At 37.1% G+C, this 20882-nt stretch overlaps 1 protein-coding gene and 1 pseudogene across 8 annotated transcripts in view; both read right to left on the reverse strand.

Moving 5' to 3' along the window:
• The window catches only part of Spidr (scaffold protein involved in DNA repair), a 398515-nt gene that overhangs the window by 205284 nt on the left and 172349 nt on the right, over positions 1-20882 (reverse strand). The gene's annotated exons all lie outside the window — the stretch shown is intronic.
• Positions 4971-19791, reverse strand: LOC106026797 (PRELI domain containing protein 3B-like; annotated as a pseudogene).

The raw sequence follows: 20882 nt of genomic DNA on the forward strand, positions 1-20882 counted from the left end.
TTATTTTTTCACAATTCCAATGTAATTAAAAACAGTTCTTTACGCTAACATTTATTCACTGATATACTACTTTTAAAACATAATTTTTCATATAATGTAGATTGCCTTCTAAAGTTAATCAATTAATTTGGAAATTTGTTCTTCAGTTCAAAAGGTCCTTTTTATTTCCCAGGATAAGCTTTGTCTTGTTTCTTTTTTTGTTTGTTTGTTTATTTTAAAGAGAATAAAACCAAACAGAACAAAACAAAATGAAGCCAATCAAAACGTTTTAAAGCAAAAATACAGGACTTCAAAACAAGATAATAGAATATCAACAACAGCTACCATAATGTCTCATTTAATCTTCAAAATAGCTGTCTATAACATCAGACATATTACAATCAAACAAAACAAAGCAGAAGAAAAATCAATCAAAACAAAACAATGCAAGTGATACACAACTTGAACAGAAGACAATAGGGAATCAACAATGGCTATCACAATACATTTTTTTTTTTGTACTGGGGATCAAACTCATGACCTACTTGCCAGACAAGTGTTTGTGCTGCTGAGCTAAATCCCCAGCCCCCATAATACATCTTCAAAATAGCTGCCCATAGCATCAGACATAACAGAATCTAACAAAACAATAAAACCAAACACAACTGAAACGATACAGGACTTCAAAACAAGGCAACAGGAAATCAACTGGCTACCAGCTTCCCTTTTTAGACATTTCCTCTTCTTTCGCCATTATGCTATAGTACATTTTGAATTCCACTAAATTCTTCAGTTTTTCCCTCTGTAATTTCAAAGGAAATAAAACAGAGCAAAAAAAAAAAATAAACGAATGGAAATACTGATAAAGACAGTAGAAAATCTACAATAGTTCCCGTATTGCATATGGCTGTCCTCCAAACAGCTGCTTAGCTTTAGGCTTGCAAAGTCAATCAAACAATACAGTTCTTCTCAATAAACTGGTTGCTCCCCCGATGGGGGTGGGGAGAGGTATTCTCCTCTCCCTAGCCCAAGTGCCAGCCAGCTCAAAGAGGGCATGCAGGTGCTGAGCTTCCTTCCTCGTTCTCCCTAATCCATATTCCAAATGCCATTTCATTTCTAACTTAACAGATGTGGAAGATTATTCACTATTTCACACTTTTTGTTGCAATGTAACCAGACAGAACTTGGCTATTCACCACACTCGGGCCACACCACCAGGGGATAGCCAGACTGCTGATCTGGAGAAATACAGGCTGATAGGTATTGAGATGAAATGCACTTTGATGCTTGTGGTGTTTCATGTTTCACTGACTTTGCACATTTAGAGTTGGCGGTCTGAACATCTATTCAGAGGATAACAGTATACAGTGTGGCATCTATGGGGAATCTCCTGTAGAAGGTGGTGGCCACTGTTAATTCCCTATTATCATGTTTTGAAATCCTGTATCACTTCCATTGTTTTGTTGGGTTGGGTTATATCCTGTTTTGTTTTGTATTTCAAAGACAGCAAGCTATATTATGGTAGTCATTTTGGACTTACTACTGTCTTGTTTTGAAGTCCTGTATTGCATTCATTGTTTTTTTATAGGTTTTTCTGCTTTATTTGATTTTTATTATATCTGAGGACATAATGTTTTGCTATTTGGAGGACAACCAGAGGTATTATGATAACCTTGGTTGATTTCGTATTATTCTGTGTCACACTAGTTTGTTTTGATTGGCTTTATTCTATTTTGTTATGCTTAATTTTATATTTTAAAAAAAATTTTTAAAAGAAACGTTTTAAAGATTTTTCATTCAAAAAAAGGAACTGTAGAGATATAACAAAATTGTCAGAAGCCATTTGAGTTGATTTTTGTTTTAAAGGAGAAAAGAACCAATGAAAACACAAATAGTTTTATAAAAATGAACCATAATATTAAAAGTTGTCTAGAGACAGCCCTTAAGCCAGAGCCCAGAATCCCATTGCTTCAAGTCACATAGTACTAAAGAAGTGGCACAGTAAAATGGGACAAAATAAGCTTCTGTAGGGGGCCTTACTCAAGACTGTGGTGCCAGATCAGGAAATGTAGGTCCCAGCTGGGCCCTCATTAGTACAGAAGTGCAAAGAAGGAATGAAATCTTCAGCCAAAGATGGGTATGACAGTTGACTTTAATAGGATGTGGAAAAAAATCTCTGAGCTAAAGATGTTAATAGGGAAGAATCAGCTAAAAGTTGACTGCAAGACATACTTAAATCACATATATAGCAATTTTCTATGCACAGAAAGGAAGTAGGAAGCATTATTGGGAAGAAAAGGGTGTCAGTTAACAAAATCCGCAAGAGTGGTGAGCAGATCAGTATCTTGGAGGGCAACTGCTTGGAGAGAATCCCTGACTGGGCACCATGGTGCCACCATCAGTGAGACCTGCTAGATGTCAAGTATTCAGATCAAAACTGCCAACCCAGCTGAAGGCGCTTCTGGCAGGCAGGTTACTATTCCTGGCTCAGCTGCCTGCATTAGTCTGGCCCAATAGCTAACCAGCGCCAGGCATTTTTCTGAGAAAGGCATAGGGTGCAGCTAAAAGAGTGTAGGTTCACTCCTAACCCTCTTCTACTGTTTTCTCACGACCCAAATGTATAATTTCTGGTCAGTGATTCCAGGTTTTAAATAATTCCTAAATGTTCAGTTTTTATACCTTCCACTAAGAATTTTAAAAACCACATTCTCTGTTCAGCTGCTAATGCTGGGATTCATATTTAATTTTATAAGCTTTTTCTTGTTTTTAGTTTTTTTGACTTATGGATTTTATTTCTGTTTATCAACAAGAAATGTAAGAACAGAATGTTAATTTCACTTTAGTTCTGTACTGTCAAAAATTTAAGAATTAAAAAAGGATTGGTTAGAAAAAAACAGAAAGAGGTTTTAAAGAATGTTTCTAAAATTTACTCTTTTTAAAGGGCATATTTTAAAAGCTCTATTTAATAACTAATGAAACTTTGTGTTACCTTGAAACTTTTTATTTTTAATTTTACATAAAAAACATTTAGCTCCTAGGAAACAAAAGGTGAATCTTAAAACTTTATCAAAGCTTAGAAGAAAAGTATTCTAAAAGAGTTGTCACTAGGTGGACCCCTCTTCTCTTCTCCGCCGCCCCCCCCCCCATTCTGCTAGGCGGCTTGCAGTACTAACAGAGTATTGCATTCCTTGGGTGGAGATGGCACACTCGCATAGCACTTCTTAATTCCTTTTTTCATCCCCTTTCCTCCCCTCCTTCTCTTGCTTAGCATCTCAACTGAGAAAAGTCTCTACTTCCAACTGCTTTTTGTTGTTGTTGTTGTTTGCCCCTTATTCATACTTTGAGTTTCCCAGACAAGAGAAACCATGTGATATTTAAGTTTGTGTGTCTGATTTATTTCATTATCATATCAAGCTGCATCCATTTGCCTAAAAATACTTAAAGTTTACTTTTCGTTAAAGCATAGTAGTACTCCATTGTGTATAAATATCGTATTTTCTTTATCCATCCATTGGTTGATGGATACATAGGCTGCTTCCAGCTTTTAGCTATTATGAGTTGTGTTGCTCTCAACATAGGTATCCATGTATTACTGTAATATGATGTTTATTAATCTTTTGGGATGATATCTAGAAGGGGAATAGCTAGACTAAATGGTATTTCTTGTTCTAGTTTTTTGAAGAGTCTCCACACAGATCCCCATAGTGGTTACACTAGCTTACATTCCCACCAACAATGTAGATGTGTTCCTTTTTCTCTTTTCTTTTGTCTTTTGGGACCTGGAATCAAACTCATGACCTCGTGCTTGCAAGGTAGGGGCTGGACCACTGAGTTACATCTCCGGCCCTGGAAGTGTTCCTTTTTCCTTACATCCTTGCAGCACTTGTTATTATTTGATTTGTTATGACAGCCACTCTTTCTGGTATAAGATGGAATCTCAGTGTTGCTTTAATGTTGAGCATTTCTTCATGTATTTATTGGCCATTTGCAGTTCATGTGAAGTGTCTATTCATTTAGTTGTCCCATTCGTTTTTTGATTGGGTCTTTTATCTTGAGGAGTTTTTTATTCTTTACATATTCTAGATATTAGTCCTTTGCAGAATAGCTGACAAAATTGTTTCCTATTCTGTAGGGTTTTTTCCCCCTCCATTGGTTGTTTCTTTTGCTGTGTATAAGCTTTTTAATTTTATATGATCTCATTTGTTGATTCTTGGTACTAGTTCCTGTGCAACAGGAGTTCTGTTCAGAAAGTTCTTGCTTATATCAAGAGTTTTACCTATTTTTATCTTTCAGCAGGTTAAGTGTTTCTGTTTTATCATTTAGTTCTTTGATCCATTTTGATGTTAGTTTAGTACACTGTGAAACACATGGGTCTAGAGTCAATCTTCTACATGCATATAGCCAGTTTTCCTAACACCATTTATTAAAGAGGCTGTCTTTCTTCTAGTGTATGTTACTGGCCCCTTAGTTAAAGATCAAATAGCTGAATGTACTTGGGTTTGTTTCTGCATTCTCTGGTCTGTCTCACTGATCCATGTGTCTGTTTTTATTCCAGTAACATGCTGCTTTTATCACAGCAGCTTTGAAATATAACTTCAAATCTAGGACTGTAATTCCTCCTGGTGTGCTTGTTATAGGATTGTACTTGCTATTCTGAGTCTCTTTAGGATCCATATGAATTTTAAGAATTTTTTCCTTCATCTGTAGTGGATGCTATTGGAATTTTGATTGGGACTGCATTAAATACATGAGTTTTGAAAGTATGGCCATTTTGATTAGATTGGTTCTGCCTATCCAGGAACTGGGGATATCTTTCCATCTCCTGATGTCCTCTTCTATTTCCTGTTGCAGCATACTGTAGTTTTCACTGTTGAAGCCTTTCACTTTCTTGGGCTGGAGATTTAGCTCAGCAGCTTCAGCACCTGCCTGGCAAGCATGAGGCTGTAAATCAAATCCCCAGTACCCGCCCCCCCCCCCAAAAAAAAGCCTTTCACTTCCTTAATAGGTTAATTTTTAAGTAATCTTTCTTGATGCTATTGTGAATGGTATTTTGTTCCTAATTTTTTTCTCGGTAACTTCATTATTAGTGTAAAAGAATGCTATTGATTTTTGTATCCTGCTACATTAATGAATTTGGTAATTTTAACAGTCTTTTGGTGGTTTTTTTGTGATCTATGTAAAGCATTATGTCATCTGGAAATAACGATAATTTGACTTCTTTTTCTTGCCTAATTGCTCTTGCTAATGTTTTGAGTAATACATTGAATACGAGTATAAATGTGTTTCTTGTATACAGCACACTGTTGGATATTTCTTTTCTTGATCTATTCTGCCAGTCTGTCTTTTGATTGGAAACCACTCACACTAGGAGTTAGTACTGACTTACTCTTTCATTGGTCTTATTTTCCCATTGCTGATTTCCTATCTTTCCCTTCTGCTCAGCAGCCTATCCTACCTGGTATACATTCTGTTAGGTAACGAGAGGAGTAAAAGGAAATGAATATGGGGAACAGTCACAGGAAAGAACAAAAAGAAGATAAGCAGAGAGAAAAATACAGGAATAGAAGGTTAGAAGAAAGAGGGGAAAAGCTGAAAGAGGAAATGAAAAGAGAAAAAAACTTAAAGAAGAAAAGCCTCTTAACCCTCAAAAAATCTAATGGGAGATTTTTAAAAAATAGTAAAAGTAGAAAAAAAAACAACATTGAGTCAAAGAAAAACTTCCTGTGTTTTTAAACGAATGATTTTGTTCTAAGATCTGTAGTACTGGGACCCAGTCAGGTACAACTTTCTCCACCTAGCTTCACAGCTTATGGGTTTTGAGGTGCCCTTCCTGCCCCAGAGGCCCCTGTGTCTGTTTACCACCAACTGTAGTTACCACCCAAGCCCAGGCATGTTCTCGCTCCTGTTGGTGGATGGGACTTGCAATCAGTTCTCTGGTCTCTGCCGTATGTACGCCACAGAGCAGGGATTCAACTGGGTTGTTGGGCTTAAAATGTTTATGGTCACAAGATCTGGTTGTTCCCTTCTCTCCGCAGGCATCGTCCTTGTCCAGGATCAGTTTGGTTTGTTAGTCCCTGCCTCTGTTGCCCTGTGCCAACAAGTAAAAGGAAGAGCATGCCTGGAGTTGGTGAGTGGTCTTGCCATATGTCTGTGGGTAGAGAAGTCATCTGATACAGGCTTACTGGGGGGAAAGGGCACTGTACATCCAGCACGGCTGCTTGTTCATGTCAGAGGATGGCTATTGCCTGTTCTGAGAGGACTTGCTTGCTTGTATCAGCAGAGGGTAGCTGATCATCTGGCATGGGCCTTGGATGGACCATCTTCAAGTCCTGTGATACTATGAGAGAAAAAAAAACTCCTGGATTTCCTCACACTCTGAGTACTAGGAGTGGTTCCCTGTGGCTCCCATCTGGGGCTGCAGGGCACGCTATTCCTCACAGTCCTCTGCTCCAGGCCTCTATGTCTAAGCTCAGTAGAGATAAGCTATCAGAGTTTTCAACTTTTCTTTCATAGTGCTACTGAAAAATAAATAGGCTTTCAAAAAATAAGAATTAGCTAAAATTTGATCTTCTTGTCTTTTCTCAAAGGGTCTATGATGTAATTTAAGATGATCTTGAACTTGTAATGATTCTCCTGCCTCAGCCTCTCAAGTGCTGGGATTACAAGCATATGCTACCATGCCTGACTTAATAGGAAAAAGCACAAGACTTGAAACATTCTATTTTTGGAGTCTCACAGAATTACTTTTACTTCTCAAATGTTTTTTAGGAAACATTTAAAAATCTGCTTAAATCATATATTAAAAAAGTGGTATTTGTGGAGTTAATCCGTTTTTTAAAAATTGGTTGCACATTTAAAGGTAAGCCTATGTGGAATAAGTAAGGCTTTCTACCACATCATTCCAAATTATGGCAAATTTTATTATAAGATCTAGTTTCTTTTTTTTTTTATAAGATCTATTTTCTATATGGCATTGTGCCATATGCATGATTTTTGCTCTTAAGGAATAGAGATCCACGAAACAGGAAAAAGGAGCAATGTATATATGGCTCTTGCATTAATCAGGATTATGAAAAATGTTGTAGAAGAACTAATTAAAAAAAAAACCCACAGAACAACAAAAACCCGTAAGTACAAGTACTGAAACACTGGAGATGGCCCATCCAGCTGGAAAGAATCAGAAAGGACTTCATGAGGAAGTGGAATTTGAGAAGTCTTAAATGAAAGGTCAAGACATTCCAGGCAGAGTACGGGTGGACATACCAGAGATATTTAGTTGGATCATTAACTGGACCACAATATGAATAGCAGAGCAACAGAAAATGTTCTTGAACAAGTTGTATAAGGGAAAACTTTAAGTGTACACTAAGCAACAGACTTGAATGCTGCATGCTACAAGGAACAATGTAAGCTTTCAAAGCAAAGGAGCAACATGATCAAAAATATGCTTCCTAAATTGACATCAGAGCTGTGGCAACAGAATCTGGTCTCAAAATGGCATGGGGGGAAAAAAAGGTCCAGAGTGAATAGGTAACGAGGCATAGGTCACTATACTGCTTTAAAGAGGTATAAAGTATAATAGGGGAAATAGAAAAGAAAGGTGGGAAAAAAAGGGTCATTTGGAGGAAGTTTATAAGACTAAAACACTTGTTTGTCTCTTATACTTTGTTCTTCTCTGCTATATTGGTCAGCCTTCCCATTGCTGCAATAAAATACATGAAAACTAGAACTTAAAGGAGGAGAGGTTTATTTTGACTCATGGTTTCAGAAGATTCAGTCTTTGATCAAGTGGCTTACTGGCAGAAATGGAGTGAGGAGGAGAGAGAGGAGGACTGGGGAAAAGGATACATCCTTCCTGATCACACCTTCAGTGAACTACCTCCCCCAACTTGGTGTCACCTTCTAACAGCAAATTCAGCTATTAACTTATGGATTAATCTTCTGGTGAATATAGCACTCTCATAATCCAATTAACTTCTCAAAGCTCTACTACTGAACATTTGAAACTTTCAGGGGATATTTTAGATCTAACCATTAACACATGCTAATCACTGACTTTGTAATCAAAGGCAGGAAATGAATTCATTAGAACAAAAATGTACCATAGCTTATCTGGTTTTGTTTTGGGAATAACCCATTTGACAGATTTTCAAATCTAACCCTTCTGTAAAGGAAATAACACTGGTAAGAAACCTGCTTACTTTGTTTTATAGCTTTGTAATGAATAAAATTAGGGGTAATGAGTTCATTACATGTTTTTGTCTGGCTAACAGAAAAGGAAATAAGGGGAGGAGTAACAAGAAGCCAATTCACCCTTCCTGTGAGCTGGCACAAGCCATGCGGGGCCTAGAGGAAAAATAAGCAAATTTACCCTTCTTCATGAGCCAACTGGCACACAGGCTGGGAGATAAGAACACGACACCTCCCCATCCCATAAGCAACTAGCCGATTCAGAGGATAGGCTAAGTTGATAGTAACTGAGGTACAAAAACACTTACTGTGCTTGTATTGTTTGATTGATTTTGCAGGCCTAAGGCCAGTAGTCTGAACATCTATTAAAAGCATAATAATATGCAATATAGCAACTATGAAGGTTTTCCTTCTGTCTTATTTTTGAAATCCAATATTGTTCTGTTTTGTTTTCTTCCATTTTATTGTTTTGTTTTATTCAGTGCTGTTTTGATTGGTCTTAGTCTGTCCTGTTTTGTTGGATTTTATTATGTCCAATGGTATGGGCAGCAATTTTAAAGATAACAAGCATTATGGTAGCCACTGTTGATTTCCTATTATCCTGTTTTGAAGTCTTGTATTACTTTCCCTGTTTTGTTTTGATTGACTTTATTCTGTTTTATTTTGTTTGGCTTCACTCTCTTTAAAATAAAATTTTAAAAAATAAAAGAAAGAAAAGGAAGTGAGAGGAAGTCATGCTGTGGGCTAAAGACAGGTTACTTAGGTTAGGGCTTTAATGTTGAAAAAGAGCATGAACCATTCTTGCCAAAATTTTTGGCTGACAAACCAATCTATTTCCAGTGAACGGAATCACCACTATAAATGAACAAAAAAGAATCACCTCAACGAGCTTCAAGAATGGACAGAGCCTCCTGGAACCTCCATTTAGCTTAAAAGTAAGCTATTCTCCATATAAACTCTAAAACCCACACCCAGCCACAGGGAGCATGCTCAGACTGCTGCTACAGATCACTGTGAGCATGAGGACACTGAATCCCAGATGGTACGTTTTCAATTTATGTGGGTGAAGCTGTTTACCATTTTGACATTTGATGTCATCCACCAGCTACCCACTAACACTATCTGTTTCTGTAGAATGCTTGGAATTTCCTCATGTGGAAGGGCTGGAAAGTTTCAAGTACAGGGCTCACATCTTAGTAATGGTACATGCTATTACATCTAGGGATTTAGGATATTTCCCCTACCCCTAGATTATTGAGACCTGTGTCATCTAACCAAATACTAAGAGAAACATATCTGAGGTACAACTTTTAAACAACTCTATATACTATAACATCTTAAATAAAGTAACTGCTTACCTTGTTCTCTGATTTTCTACTCTGGACACTAATTTTACCTTTAGATTTGGACACTAAATCTATCTTTTCTTGATATAAACCCCTGAATCTTCAGTACCTAGCACATTATTGGCCACTAGGCACACTTTCGTGGATACAGAATGAATATATTTTGATTCATCTGGTAGATTCAAAACAAGCAAATACTGGTAAAATAGGGCAAGAAATTCCAGAAGACATTATATGTTACCCTTACCTTTTATCCACTTTGAGTTTCAAATAAGATGATTTCACCTTTTCAGGATAGTGGTCAAAATGCCTTTTTACTGTGATTTATTTTAAAGTTTAAAGCATAGTGAAACTATACCTTAGAAATTGAAATATTATAGTTCTATTTTTAGAGTAAGGTCAAAAGATCTAACTAAGCTTATTTGAAAAAATAAAAGGAATTCAATTATAAACACTAAAGAAACTTTTACAGTCCTCATAGCACTATGGAGCTAAACTGTTAAGTTTCACTAAATGGTGATCAGTACTTGAGCATAAGGTATTCTATTTTATGAACTGGTAAGCCTTACACCCTCCCCCCTAAACAACTGTTCCATTAGTTGTTAAAACTCTGTATTTATTAAAATTCTATAATGCGTGCTTTCCTGACAAATTGCCCTGGAATCCTCATGTGTGGGAAGGGTAGGCTGTCTTCAGACCATTTGCCAGTCACTGTTCACTGCTGGACTTCTATCACATGGGGAGAAGACTCATTCCAGCTCTTACCAGTATTTTCTAATTTTACTTGTGAGAGCAAAAGTAGGTGTGTACTGTTTCTTATCAAAGCTTGTTTATGACACTGTGTCAGAAGTGCATAGATTATAGAGTCACAGCCAGGAGGAAACTGTACTTTAACAGATAAGATACTACTGGGAACAGATCAGATACTTTCAAGCAATGTAAAACAAAATTGTGCCCTATGTCTCTTTCTTTTATAATGTTACCATGCTGAATTTATACTGCTTTTGGAAGTAAAAGCCTCCTGTTTCAGTTACTTTTCTTGTTGCCGAAGTGAAATATTCAACACCCAAAGTTAAAAAAGGAGGGATTTACTGCAGCTCATGATTTATAGAGGTTTTAGTCCCTAACTGGCTGGTTCCAAGAAAGGGTGGCATAGCACAGGAGCATCACAGAGCGGGCAGGAGGCAGAAGACATGCAGCACCAAAAGCAGCAGCAACAGCAGGAGCTTTCTTTCTGTCCCTTATATTCCATCCAGCTTACATGCCCTTGGTGGGTAGCACTCACACTGTGGGTGGGACACTCTTGATTCCACCAAACATCCTAGATCTAGCCATCTCTGAAAATCCCCACCTACGACTGCAGGAGACTTTGGGGGGACTTTCATACACAGGCTATAACATCTCCCTAACCAAACAAAGAAAATTATTCAAAAGCAAATCATGTACTACTTCATTGCCATAAGTTAGGAAAGCCTGATGAGCAACTGCCTCTGCTAATTAAACATGGCTTCAGATCAACCGTCAACCAAAGCTGTCATCTATGATGAACATTTTCCTAAACTCAACTGATTTAGAGTTGTTAATCTTAGAGAAAGCATTCAGTTATTCATTTTATAGCTAGTTCATCACACTGGAATTACACTTTATGAATATTGTACTGAGATTTCCTTTTAAACAGAAGGATGAGTTCTTGCAAACACTCAAAATGCTACTTTCTGAGGTAGAATTTTGAGGACCTGAATCATAGTAACCATAGTTAACACCAAATGTCCTTTCTGGCATGATGGTTCTGCTGTGAGGACTTTTCTGGTACATTTCTGTGCTGATTAGTATATGCCCTATTTGGACACATCCTTCTGAATTTTTGGCTCCTCACTTTTAGGAACCTTAGCCCCACTGACTTTTAAAGCACAGCTGGTCAATTTGCCCTTAATCAATATGTGAAGAAGATCCTAAATCTGCCCCTTGTTTTTTCTCCATTTTTTGTGATGGTGTTAAGAATACTTTTATTCCATGCCAGCAGCAATTCCCTGCAGCTTGGGAAAACAACACAGGATAAAGCAACACTATAACTTTTAACACCTCAAATCATAGCTCTAACCAGTCTACTACGTGTTAATAAATCTGTAAGTATTAGTGAAAGCAGTAGCTTGAAAGAGATTCTTGTAAGAGCCTCTATTAAAAATGTACATGCATTCAATTTTTTAAGCTAAAACTTTCATGTTAAAACAGCTACCTTTGCGCCTGCAGTTTTAGCTCAGCAGCATAAGTGCCTGCCTGGCAAGCAAAAGATCATGAGTTTGATTCTCAGTACCCCCCCCACACACACACAAAAGAAAAAACCCCAAAATTACTCTTAAACTGGTCCTGTCTGATATCCAGGATGCTAAGATATCTTTTTATTAAAATGAAATCAATAACCCAAAAAACCACCTTTTTCACTTTTAATACTGTACAAACTCACATAAAGAAATCATAACCATTTATCACTTATTAAGGATCACTGCATAAGGCTTAGGAATACGGCTCTGTGTCAAGGCACTTGCATAGCATGGATGAACTCGTGGGTTTGTAAAACTATGCCACAACAAAACAAAATCATTGCAACCGTTTAAAATTATTTAAATATATATATAGACATATATATATAGAGAGATTTGGTACTAAGATTGAATTTAGAGTCTTTGCATTGAGCTGCTTCTCCAGGTCTTTTTTAAATTTTGAGACCAGGTCTCACTAAGTTGCTCAATTGCCCAGATTGGCTTGAACTTGCAATCCTCCTGCCTTAGCTTCCCAGAGCATTGATACTAAAGGTGTGTACCACTATACCTAGCTAGATTATTTCAACTATAAAAAAAGTGTTCTGGGGGCTGGGGATTTAGCTCAGTGGCATAAGTGCCTGCCTTGCAAGCCGGCAGTCGTGAGTTCGATCCTCGGTACAGGTAAAAAGGAAAAAGACCAAAAAAAAAAAGTGTTCTGAGAAACATACATTCATTCCTCAATATTTGAACTTATTCTGAAATGAAAGGTAAGAAAAATTTCATAAAATAGTGTGAAACAAAGAGCAGATGATGACCTTGTCTTCCTGACTACCTGGCACATGCAGGGAGAACCATAGGCAGAGTTTGGCTGCCTGTGTGGAAGCCACTGACTGGCCTGACTGGCCCTCTGAAATGAGGGAAGGGACTAAAGTGGGTAATAATGCAGCTACACTTGTTTTTTGAGCAGGATTTTACAATATTACTGCTTTTAAGTAACAGAAATGAAAATCTTACTTTTCTAACATGCTCTCCTTGGTCATCTTAGTAGCTGAGGATAACCTGTGAAAATTCTCAGAACACAGAGTTGCTTTCCAAGAGATATAAAGCAATTAAAAGTTAATGTTCTGGAATTGTTTTTCCGTAATTTAGTGTCCATGGAATTACTGGTAAAAAGGACAATAGACACAACTTAAGGAGATCTGAAAGCCACAGATTTTGAATGTCAACTACGCTATGGATTTACTTAGTTGTTTTCAGCAAATTAACTTCATTTTTATTGTATAAACTCTGCTGTATTCCCATCTCCAAAACAGAAATGACAAATCCCACTGATATCCTTTAAAAGAGAGAAGGTAATAAATTAACTCTCTGTTGGAACACATTTTCATTTCTTAAATTAATCCAATTTTTTCTAAAATCCTTAGAACTCTAGATACCACAATAAAATCAAACAGGCATTTATAATATTTGTTGCTAGGGGAAAAACTCTGAAGCCAACTTTGGAAAGGGAATAGAGATGAGAACTCCGTACTTACATTATTGACTTATCTGAAAGAGAAAATACATAAAACAGCAACCTGACTTCTTCACAGATCTCCTACAGCAGTGACGGTGACCCTTTAGAGACGAAGGGCCCAAACTACAATCTAAAATTCGTGTGTGTGTGTGTGTATTTTTTAAAAAAAAAAAAACAGGGTCTCACTTTGTAGTTCAGACTGGGCTTGAAATCACTGCAATCCTCCTGCTTCAGCTTCCCACATGCTGAGATTTCACAAATGATCTACCATGACTGAGCCTCAAAATTCAAACACTGAAATTAAACTTGAATACTGAGGTTTTATTTTAAAAAATACACTTCACACATTGTCATGTTTTGACTAAAAAGAAAAGCATAATAAGCGCTTTCAATGATACAAACAGCTTTTCTTAATTGTTAGCCTTTATTAACAAAGGTCATTTTAAGTCTTGTAAGTTCATCCTACTATTAAATAGGATAAGCTGTAATTTGACACTTTTTTCCAGCATGTCAATGAACTTGTTGTGAATTGTTTACTTTAATAAAAGCCATGAATCAGGGACTGGAGATTTAGCTCAGTGGCTGAAGCGCTTGCCTGGTAAGTATGCGGGCGTGGGTTCAAATCCTGGTACGAAAACTAATTAACTAATTAATTAAAATAAAGTAGGGGGAATTAAAGATGGATTATTAGCCTTTTAAAAAAAATAGAAGCAGAAGCCATGAATCATGAGATATTTAGATAGATATAATTAATTACATTGGAAATTGAAAATTTGTAGATATTTTATTAAGTCAAAGTAAAAACACCAAATGAAGGATATAATACAGGTTGGCTTAAAAATAATTTATCATTAGGCATTCTATCTTTTACAAGTATAATTTATAGAACAAGTATAATTTACAGAAATTATACAAGTCACTGTCAAGTGTTAACATGTATTTAGCAACATTTTTTTCAGCTGAAATAGTATTTCAATTGTAAAACTCATTTCTGGTCACACACACACACACACCAGAAACCTAAGGAATTTAGCATAATTTACAAATGTCCCAAGAATTCTTTTTTTTTTTTTTTTTGTCTTTTTCCTTTTTATCGGTACCAGGGATTGAACTCACGACCGCATGCTTGCAAGGCAGGTGCTTATGCCACTGAGCTAAATCCCCAGCCCCAATGTCCCAAGAATTCTTAAGCCACACAACATTTTAAGTAGAAACACATTAATTTTAAAAGTTTGGTACTGTTTCTGTAGTTTATGTGAATGTATTAACTGGTCTCTTTATAGGAAAACCAACTAAAAGTGATCGTATTAAGTATTGTAAAATAAAGGCAAAAGCTTTTAACAAAAATTGTATGCAACATTTTCAAATATCAAAGATATCATTTAGTGGTTAAGTGCCCAGTACAAAATACTAAACAGGGCACTTCCGGGAGAACATGGCGGACAGATAGCAGCAGCTACGGAGGCTCTCTGAAAGACCCAGCTTAGAATCCAGGAATGGTGCGGAGTGAGGAATCCTAAGCAAGAGGAGATATGCCCTGCTGACCCAAGAACGAACTGGGCTGAGAGAAACCAACTGGGAATGCAATCCTGCTGCTATAACAGGAACACATAAAGCCTTAGCGTGGAAGCTGGAGCCTGTGCCACTGGAAACCTCGATTTGAGTTTCCTGTAGCCGCGGTTGAGTCTGAATCAGCTCGGCAGGGAGACAGACACGCGAAAGTTCTGAGAACGGAATCCGTGAACGGAGTTGAGAGCAGGATGGGCAGGGGGCCGTGCATCAACCTGGGGTGAGGCAGAGAAACTGGGAGTCTTCCACGATCTAGGAGGCTCCAACAGAGGACATTCTGGGACCGGGCAGACTTGCAGGAACAGGGCGCTGTAGTGAATTCAGTCACATATCCCCTTCTCAAGCAGGACAGGTGAGCAGGGCCTAGCTTATGGGACGCTGTTGGCTGAGACCCAGTAGGCTAGCACAGCCCAGGTCCCAGTGCCTGAAGGTGACCTGGAGGGGCGGCCCCGCATAGGCTGCCTGGTGCATAACTCCCTGGTGCACTGCCATGGGCGGGAACACCTAGCCAGCCCAATTCAATCAGACTGTGGCCAATAGGGAAGGAAGCTGGGCCTCCCTTATACGCTTGCATATATAAGGAACAAAAAATATGGGAAGAGGGAGCAACAAGAAAGGCACCTCAGCCCCCAATCCTGAGAAACAGGCAATAGCAGATATGGCTCCAATAGACATAAAGCACTATCTCCAGAGCCTCATAGATGAATTCAGGAATGAAGTTATTAATGACCTGAAGCTAGAAATAAGCAGAATAGTTAGAGAAATGCTAAGCACCACCTAAGAAAAAACAGATGGTGGAATGGAAGAACAGAAAAAGAGGGGAGAATTGTTTGATGGAGAAAATAGAGAAAGCATAGAATACGTGAAGCAGGTTCAAAGAGACTACCAGGAAACTAAAAAGTCTATCGAAAACTGGCATAACAGCTTGAAAGAAACTAAGGATAGATTATCAGAACTGGAGGGCAGATTTGTAATATGCGAGAATGAAATGAAAAACTTCTTAAAAATAACAAAGAAACAAACAGCAATAATACAAAGACTAGAAGATGATAAGAGGATCTATAACTTAAGAATTAAGAGCATAAAAGAAGAAGTATGGACACAGACAAATGAGCTACAAAAGCTACTCACAGAAATAATCCAGGAGAATTTTCCTAATTTAGCAAAAGGTAAAGATACTCAGTTGTATGAAGCATACAGGACCCCAGCCACCTACAACCCAAACAGAGCAACACCCAGGCATATAATAATTAAAATTCCAGAAATCCAATACAAGAACAGAATATTAAAAGCCGTCAGAGACAAGAAACAGATCACTTACAAGGGAACACCCATCAGAATTACAGCAGATTTCTCGGCACAAACCATCAAATCATGAAGCGCATGGGGGGAAATAATTCAAGCTTTGAAAGATAATAACCTCCAGCCAAGATTGATATATCCTGCACAACTATCCCTAGAAATTGATGGAAAAACAAGGTGCTTCCAGGATAAAGAGGAAGTAGGGGAATATGCAACCACCAATTCAACTCTACAGAGAATACTGCAGGATATTCTAAAAAAGAAAAATACAAAGAATCCAGAAATAGTGGCAGAGAGGCCACAATGAATGGAGCAGAAAACAAAATGAAGAAGACAAACTGACAACTAATGACAGAAAAAGAGCTCAACAGAAATGAGGCAGAGAAGATTGGATGATAGGAACAGCTATTTTGGAGAAAATGACGTCTTAATAGATAATAATGATTTAGTATCATCTTGTTTTGAAGTCTCATCAAGCTTTTGTTCTTCTGTCTCCATTGGTCTAAACACGTTGTATCTTATTGGATTTTATTATGTATGATAGTATAAGCAAAACCTTTTATAGACAAGGAGATTATACAGAAACCATTGTTCATTTTCTGTTAGTTGATTCTAAATACCCTGTAATACTGTCATTCTCTTAAATGGTTTTACATTGTTTTGATATATTTGATGCTACAGTATACAAAGTTATACTCAAAGATTTCAAGGAAATAGACAATATGGTAACTACTTTTATTTCGGGATTATCTTGTGGTGAAACACTATTTTGCTTAAATGGTTATGTTTTGATCTGCGCTGTTTTGCTGTTATGCCCTCTTTTATCTCAATCTCCATTTTATTATTTAGTTCTTTATTTTTATCCTTTTAATTAAGGGAAAAATAAATAAAAAATAGCAGGATATATTATAGTAACCCACTTTGACTCTCCATTATCTTGATTTAAAGCCCTGTATTGCTCTCACCATCTTGTTTTGACTGATGTCCCCCTATTCTGTTGTGCTTGATAGTACCAGGTTCGAAAGTTTAGGCAACAACTGTGAAGATAGTGAGATTCATTATCACGCCCATTCTGGTTGACTATTATCTACTTTTGAAGACCTATAATGTCTCCAATGATTTGGTTTTGCCGGGTTTGTTCTTTACTGTTTTGTTCAATTTTATTATAACTAATGATATAGGCAATTCTATTAGAGATAGCGGGAGGCATTCTGATAACCATTGTTGATCACCTTGTATTATGCTTTTACATTATCTATTATGTCCATCCTTTTGATTTGATTGTCTCTGTTCTGTTATGTCACATTTGGTTCTACTCTCTTCCAAAAAAGTAATAAGAACTGTGGGAGCAACAAAATCCAAAATGAGTAATTGTCATTGTACAAAAGAGAGGAAAAGAAAGTGCTCTAAATCATATAACTGCATGTAAATTTAAGTGTGTAAGATAGATAATGATTTTACTGAGTTTTGTTGGATCATTGAACAGAACTGTTTGCAGTCTCACTGTTGGAATGTCCACTTTACAAGCTTTAATTTTGTAACTTGAACAATTATTTCTAAGATGACAATATGTAATCCATCAACTAGTGATTTCTTACTGTTTATTTTTTTCTGTAAATCTGTATAACTTGTACCATTTCTCTGCTTTTTTTCTTTTTCTCCTTAAATAAAATTTTAAAAAACACACAAAAAAATACTAAACAAAATACATTTATTAGATTGTTTTTCACTTGTACTCATCCTATTATCCAAAATAAGGACTTTGATAAAATCTATAATGCAACCTGTTTAGTGCAGAAGACTCCATTTCTATCCCACCCCCATCACCAAGTACTCAATTTTCTTCCGCCGCACCCCCACCGCCCCACCGTGGTACCATACTATTAAAAACATTAAATATCTGGGATTTATGCTTCAGATCAAGACATCATTTGAGTAATTTCAAATGGTGTATAGCTCCTCATGTAAAAAAGATGTTTTGTGGTCACAATTACTCCAAACGTAATTATATTCAAATATCACGCCTGAAATATCACACCTTAGCAATTACAAAACCATGATATTGACACATAGCAATTTGTAAGTTAAGCAAATGTTAAGTGCTAAAAGATATGAACCGCTGCTCTTCTGTTTAACTGTGAAGTGTTTTCTTTAAGAGTGCTACAAATTTCAGGTAATGACTTTACTTTTTTAGTTAGCATTACCAGCCTGTGGCATAGCATGCTAAGCACAAGTCAAAGGAAGGTAATACCTTTACTAAGTCACAAGTCTTGGCAAACCAATGCAGCACCCTTTAAAACAATAAAATAGTATTGTTGGAATTATGTATTACTTTAGTGATAATTTTACTCGAAAAGTATTATTTAAGTACCAAATCAAAACATGATAGTTTCTATGTCTTTTCAACTATACGGTTTCTTCTTTTAGCGGTGAGTTCCTCACAAACAGCGTAAGACAGTAAGAAACACAACTGTGTGTGTTTAAAAAGTGGTTTTGCTTTGTTTTGGGATTGGTCCACAGCCAGGGAAACACTCACTGTCTGAAAAGCTTTAACATTCTACCTTAAGAAGACACACTACCAATACCAATTTTTCCAAGTACTTTTTAAAAAGATTGCATTTTCACTGAAAAAAATGGAATCCTAGCAATTATTTATTTCAAGTCATACATCAGATGAGCCCTAATTTAGAGCACCTATATCTTTGTTTTGATGAAAATCATGTAACTTTACTCCAGTTAATAAAAAAAAAATCTACCTAAAATACAGTCTTAAAAAAAAAACAACAATATATTGTCAGCTTGGAGAGATTTGGTGCTGTCCACCAGCTTTCTTTATCATTTCTGCACAAATGCTGCTACCACCACTGGTGTCTTTATGCTTCCTTTTGGTGAAGCTGCCAATTCTTCGATCTCAGCATTTAATTTAAATATTATCCACTTTATTGCTTTTCAGCCTTTATTAGCATTTAAAGATATTATGGTTGCCATCAGTCCTTCAAAGGACTGAGGCTGACGCTAACTCCTTTCACCATGATTATGGCTTCCTGAATCAAAACAGTTTTTCTGGGTCCTAAAGATGTGGTTTGTATGTAAGTCTCTCATCACTGAAAACATACTTGTAAATGAAATATTAGTAGATTTGTTTCATTCTTTTCTCTTCAGGATCAACTATGCAACGGTCCTGCACATATATATTGGTTCTTGCTGGACCAATGATAGACTTCACAATGGAAATCAGTCCCCACTGGTGACCGTGCAGCTTTCCAGAGGGATTTATATGTCTGCCCAGCACATCACCTCCAACCACACTTAGGTTCATAGCGTTTGGGAAGTCTGCATTATAGCTGTTGTAACAGTTTCCCATGGGTGGTCAAATATATGCTCCAAAGTCCAGATTGATCTTCATAGCACGAGTGGCCTGCTCAATGTCTGTGTAGTGCTCCCAGCTTTTTATTGAAAAGTGAAAGTTTGTATTTGGCATGTGTTTGCAAAATTAACGAGATCTTCGCTTTTGTATGCATGCTGATAATTTGTCAAACATTGGCTGGGGTGACTTGGCTTGGGTGCCAACAGAGAGGGCTCTGCATTCTCGCTGCAGCATGTGGGCCAGCCAGAAATTTACCACCATTGTCTTAGAGGCAAAGAATTGCCCTTTAATTATATTACAAAGACTTTATGCTCAGAACCACCAAGAATAGTGATGCTATGATTGAGGCTGAGATAATCATTCAAGCATCACAGGTTACTCTTAAAAAATCGTATCTCTAGAAGGAAGACATTTTTATAAAAGAAAGCTATTAAGCTCATACTGAACATGTACTTTGAAAACATTACTTTTAAATTATTATAATACATGTATTTTGTACAAAGCACTAAAAGCAGCCTATTTTATGAAAATTTTTACTTTATTAGTCCTTAGGATTTGTGGTCAAATACATATAAAATAGGACTTCAACTTAGCAATCATTAATCAGGTAAGTTTGATGCTTTTCTCTTTAGTCAGTTTTCTTCAACCATTAAGAAATGCCAAACAGTACTCTGTACAGTATATATATGTAATATGACAAAGAATGGGTTCCACATGAAAACTGGAAGTTCAAAGCCAGGGATTTAGCTCAATGGCCTAAGTGCTTACCTGGCAAGCATGTGGTCGTGAGTTCAGTTCCCAGTACCAAAAAAAGGTAGGGGCGGGGTGGGGGGGCCAGGACACGGGATTAAAGTCCAGGGATTATGTCTGCTCTTAAGTATTTTCCTTGTATACTTGGTACTAATTCAGTAGGAGAATAATACTGTTAAATGAAAACTGCTGTCTCTTTTGTTCCACTGCAAACACTGTCTTATAAGGTGTGGATGAGAATGAAATATTTCCAACTATTTATATCTTAGCTAGGGTATGAAAATGCACTAACCCATAGGCTTTCATGGCTGTAAATATTAGCACACAAATTCTCACCATCCGTCAGGTTCCTCAGAAATGAGCCGATGTCTAAATTTTAGATCTTGTGGGAAGACATGGGAGACTATATGGCTAAACTGGTCTCCACAACAGCCACAATTCATATTTGCCTGTACGCAGGAAGCTCACAGGGTAGGAGGAAGAAAGAACTGACTGCACTGCAATGGATGCACGTGGAAAGTACCACAGTACACCCTAGAGAGAGCCATCAAGACTACCAGGCATTGGGAAGAAGATAGTAGGGGAGGTTCAAAGGAAAGGGA

Source organism: Cavia porcellus, unplaced genomic scaffold (genome assembly GCF_034190915.1).
Source record: "Cavia porcellus strain 051 isolate PalLab524CR breed Dunkin Hartley unplaced genomic scaffold, mCavPor4.1 scaffold_11, whole genome shotgun sequence".
Classification (NCBI taxonomy): Eukaryota; Metazoa; Chordata; class Mammalia; order Rodentia; family Caviidae; genus Cavia; species Cavia porcellus.